This window comes from Dipodomys merriami, unplaced genomic scaffold, assembly GCF_024711535.1.
Source record: "Dipodomys merriami isolate MVZ:Mamm:240054 unplaced genomic scaffold, mDipMer1.0.p SCAF_469, whole genome shotgun sequence".
NCBI classification, from domain to species: Eukaryota; Metazoa; Chordata; class Mammalia; order Rodentia; family Heteromyidae; genus Dipodomys; species Dipodomys merriami.
Window position 1 is genome coordinate 363,149 of NW_027206034.1, and position 5,769 is coordinate 368,917.

Genomic DNA, 5,769 nt, shown 5'->3' on the forward strand with positions numbered 1-5,769 from the left:
TTGACAGAGCCTGTGGCTTCTCACATATCTGGGACATTTGATCCTGCATGCAGACAGGGACATATTTAGATAATGACATCATTGCTGGTTTCAATCCATGAATGGATAGTATGAGCTCTGTGGAGACCACACTGTCTGGAAGAGCATTCTAGAAGAATCCTCTTCCCTTGACACTAGCACAAAACTATGCAACTAACAGCCAAAGCCCTGGTGGCTCATGCCTGTAATCCCAGATGCTCAGGAGGTGGGATCTCAGAGAGTGAGGTCTGAAACCAGCCCAGGCAAGCATATCCATTAGGAACATAACTATCAAAAACCAGAATGTAGAGCTGTGGTTCGAGTGCTACACCACCAGCCTTGAGCAAAACACAAGACCTGAGGATGAGTTCTCTGGTTCTGAGTTCAAACCACAAGACTTGCACAAAAATGACAAAGAATGGTGATGAAAAGAATCAGAACAAGTACCATAAGTTATTCAAAGCATTTCCCCCAGTTGATGTCCTCCTTGGCTACTCGAAAGGTCTGGAAGAAGTAGCTGGGATTTGTGGATAGGAAATAAAGACTTGGTTGTTGTTCTGTTGTTGTTTTCTTGTTATCTTACAGGCAAACTGGGGAGTGACAAAAATACACTGTTGTGGGTGAGCTGAGGGAGGATGGGGTCTATGTAGGAGAGTGTGAGTACAACGCGGTATAGACAGAAAACTGGACTCAAAGCAGGGGTGTGCACATGGTTGGGAGATTCATGGAGGTCACTTCAGGTGTTACATCAATAGCTTTGAATTCTAGAAACATCCAAGAGTCGGACATTATCAGAATTAAGAAAATACAATCGACATCCAAGTTGCTCAGTTCTTCCTAGAAAATTTTATTATTTTATTATTTATTTTATTATTATATTTATTTTTAAATATTTTAACCATTCTATTTTATTATTTATTATTTTATTATTCATTTTCAAAAATGGCCTCTGAGTGGTTACACATGGGAGTCACCATTTATGAGAGCGGCAAATACATCAGATCTTGATAGATGTCTCCACATTTGGGTGTATGTGTGGGCAGGGGGTGTGGATAGCTTTGGCAGTGGGACACAATTTTTTAAAGCATGCTGCATGTGTATTTTAAAAAAAAATCTGAAAACTATATAAACAGGTGATACAGATGTGATCAGCCCCAGCTCCTGACTCTTAAGTTATCAGCACATATATTTATTCATTGTAATAGGTTTTTCTTTTGATTGTGTGTTGGTGCAAATCAATTCCCTTTCAACAGAGTGAGAGGGGGAGGAGATGGATGAATTAGCATTGTAAGGAAATGTCCATGAATTAAATTCGGGGGGGGGGGATATGTTCAACAATTGCTTTAACTAGTTGGTCAGGTATTATTACATCTCATTGGAAAAATGTGATTTGATGTCCATATGTTCAACATTGATCGAGACTCACTGTGTTCATAAAATTGCTTTGTTTTAATTAATTAATTTTAATTAATTTTAATTAAAATATACATCATAATAAAGTCTATTAGAGGTCTGATAGACAAATGATCGAAGGAAAAGTGCTCCAATTTACTGAATCTCTGATATAAAAGTCAGAATGTCAATAGAAGGAGAGCATACCTGCACCTACTGAATTTTTATCAGTTTAACCTGTGACATGTGGGAGCACAGATTCAGGAAGATTCAGCCTTGAATGGTGTTTTGGGGAGCATGGAGAATTCAGAAATTTATCTATGGGGCCCATCACCACCCCAAGAAATCAAGATATTTGAACTTCAAGGAAGTGCATGAGATGGATTGATTAGGTTCAAAGTTATTGATTATTGACCACCAGCTTAATCCAGAAGGAGAGGAGAGAACAGTCTATTCCACACAGGACTAGGGAAAAGTGAAATGAGGTGAGGGAACTCAAGTGGACTCACCCTGGGTTCTTTCTCTTCCATAGTAGACTCTGGTACGAACACCTTCGAGCTTGTGAAGCAAAGCAAAGGCAATAACATCTTCTACAACGTGAATGTGGACAATGAAGGACAGATAACACACATGATCCTGGTGGCAGGTGGGTATAAGTGTGGGGGAGGACACCTATCCACCTGGGCCAGGGGAAGAATGGGGGCTGGACTGGGATAGGGCAGAGTAGCCCATGGTTGATCACCTTAGCCCTGTACTGTTGAGTGGAGGAGTCAGAATGTTTTTCTGTATAGCAGAAACGTCACTTTGGAAACACCTGTATCTGTCACACATTTAGTCCATCCCATTCCCATAGCTCCCTGTGAAATAGCCTGGGCCACCCATGCAGGAATAATTGGGCTGTCAGCTAGGGACCCACATGGCAAATTCTCATTTAATTTGACTGAAGCAGATTTAGTCCTTTCCTGGGGGAAGTGGGCTCATTTCCATGTTGAACTCGCCTAACATGTTCTCAACAGAGTGAACCGTAATGTAAATTTCCCGGCAGGTGTACACCAATGAGCCCCTCAAATATGTTGTCAATCCCCATGATATCTTGATCTCTGACCAAACATTTCAGTTTGATACTGAGGTGTCCATTATACTCAGGGAGAGCATCATATTGAGCATCTGGCTGAATGAATTATAAAGATGTGATTTCTAGTTTTGATTGATTTATTTTTTCAGCTGCTACAGAGCTAACATGGTTAAGTGAAGTTCAAATCATTTGGTCCTCTCCTTTTGTGAGGACAGGGCAAGAACACAGAAAATGTGGATGGTCATGCAGATGGGGATAAAAGGAAACTATAGAGTATGGAGTCCATATAGGAAATCTCAGCTGGACAGGGATTACAGGGGGCTCACGGCATTCACATAGTGACTCAGATGATTGAGATATAAGGATCATGGTTCAAAGCCAACCTGGGGCAGGAGTGACCATGTGACTCTATCTCCAATGAGTCACCAATAAAAGCCAAAACTAGAGCTGTGGCTCAAGTGGCATAAGACTAGCCTTTAACAACAACAACAACAAAGCTCAAACCGCTAGATTAAGCCCTAGGACTAGAACCACGATATAAATAAAAGTAATATATAAAATAATAAATAAATAAATAAAAATTAATTAAATTAAAGTAATAATATAAATAAAAATTAATTAAATTAAATAAAAATAAAATAAAAACAACAACCAACAAAGAAAAACAACTCAGTTCCACTATCACTTGATCACTGAGGCAGTGTTGAGAACACAGATGATTAACTGTCCAGGTCCTTGCTCAAAGAGTCACTGTAAAAACCTGAACAGTGGAGGGCTGGCAAAAAGATTAATGTCCATCTACCTTGCCAATGTCACTGCTACAGGAGTGTGGGGAACCAATTTGCTCTTCCTGGTGCTGCTGGGGACAGGGAGGAAATTGGGGGCCAATGAATGGAAACAGCCCAGTGGGAGGCAACATGCCTTTCATGCCTGTCATCCCAGCTAAGCCAAAAGGCTGAGTTCTGAAGTATCCTGGTTCTAATCCAGCCTGGGCAGGAAAAGTTTGTGTGAGACTCTTATCGCCAATGAACCACTAAAAAATCAGAATTGGCAACATATGTGTGTGTGTGTGTGTGTGTGTGTGTGTGTGTGTGTGTGTGTGTGTAAAATTCAAAGTGGTAGAGGGCCAGCCTTGAGCTGAAGAGCTCAGGAACAGCACCCATGCCTAGAGTTCAAACCCCATGACTGACAAAAAAAATTCAGAATATAACCAGACTCCTGCCACTAATCCTAGCTACTCAGTATAGAAGAGTTTGAACTCAGCTCCAAGAGACTGGGATGGCCCATTAATCACCCAAAACCCAGGAGTGGTGCTGTGGTTTACATAGTAGAGTGGTTCTAGCCTTCAACGCAGAGCCTTAGGGAGAATTCCCAGGCCCTGAGTACAAGCTCAGGACTGGAAAAACCCACAATGAAACAAGGACAGAATACTTGAGTGTTTCAGCATTAGGGCAAAAAAAGGTAACCTTCAAAACTGTAAGGATACCTTCATTTCTGTAGATTCCATATGAAATGTGAGGCCAGGTGGCTCTTTTTAAATTTTATTTTTAAATTTTCCTGTAACCACCATGAGATTTCCAGACCCATCAGATCCTACAGAAGTGGAGTATTGGGTGTATGACTTATTTGGTTTAAGCATTTTGGTGAACTCAACCTCCAGCCCAGGGTTGGGCTGGAATAGCAATTATTTCATATTAAAGTATGCCCACTCCTTATGCATATAAACTGAGCTATGTCCTGTTAATTGTGGGTTGGGGGATGTTTAGAGGTAAACAGATGAAGTCTCCCCACTGTGGAGTTGTATGTTCTAGGCATCTGGTGTTCCTAAGGCCTTTTTTTATGTCATTCAAGAGGCTCCAGCCTCTACATTCCTGGACTTACCCATGTCCATCCTTCCTATAGTTACCAGCAGTAGGGGAAAATATTTTTGCTTTTTGTCAGTCATGGGGCTCGAACTCTGGGCCTGTGCACAATCCCTGAGCTCTTCAGCTCAAGGCTAGAGCTCTAGCCACATATATAGCACCATTTCTGGTTTTCTGGTGGTATCACTGGAGATCAAAGCCTCATGGACATTCCTGCCTGGGCTGGCTTTGAACCTTTGAGATCCTCCAGATCTCAGCCTCCTGAGTAGCTAAGATGAGAGGCATGAGCCACTGGTGCCAGGCTGGCATTCTTTATTCTTGACACAGGACAGGGCTCAGTTCTGCTGAAAGGAAACCACCACATGGTTCAGGCAGAAGAGAGTTTATTGGGGGGGGGCAATCCAACCACTAGCCTGCACCAGATGTAAGCCATGCTGAGAGGTGGAGCTAATAGAGGAGACAGACTATATCTGGGAAAGAGGAAGAAGAGGTGTGGCCAAAACCAGATGTTGAAGAGATATGAGAAAGGAAGTAACCTCAGAGGAAGTGGAAGTAAGCCTAGAACCTGGAAATCCTTTGCTGATTCAGTCAAGTGATTGATAGCTACTGGTAATTACTGGGCAGGTGAATTCTGGTGAGCCTCCATTCTGTACAAGGACAAGTAGGGGAATAGAGAGGTTCTGTGGGCAGAACTAACAGCACCTTTACTTTGCCTTCCTGTATCACAATCTGTGACCAAAGCTACATTCTTGGGAAATGTGGGGTACAACATCAGTCACGGTCTTCAAGATTATTTTCTTTCCTAATGTTGAAACACTCAAGGACTCTGTAGTTGTCTCTGTGTGTTTTCAGGTCCTGAGTTGGTACCCAGGACATGTGCATCCTCCCTCAGGTTTTGTGTTCAAGGCTAGCACTCTACTACTTCTGGGTTTGGGGATGATTCATTGGAGATGAGAATCTCATGGACTTTCCTGCCCCCAGTCTGACTTCAAACCATGATATTTAGATCTTAGCCTTCTGGGTAGCTAGGACCAGGAGTGTGAGTGAGCCTGGAGTTATACTAAATAATAGTTATTATTATTATTTTTATAATTAATAGTATAGTTCTCTTATAGATTTAGTTTTCCATGATTCAATTGAAGTGGCTTATTCTGAGCCAGGGGACATTGATTTTTGTCTTCACAGTCAGAATTGGATTCTGGGAAACTGTTATTGAATCATTGAGTTAAGTCACAATAGCACAAATTTCCGAAGAAAAGGAAGAAGGCAATGAAAAACATCGAATCCAGATAACGACTTTCCAGGAAAGAGGAAAAGATGTATCAAAGTTTAGGATGGATTGTTGTCTTAGAGCTGATTCCATTTGAATGAGGAAGATGGATGTGCATGCATTTTTGAAGATGCTACTACCTATTGGGAGGG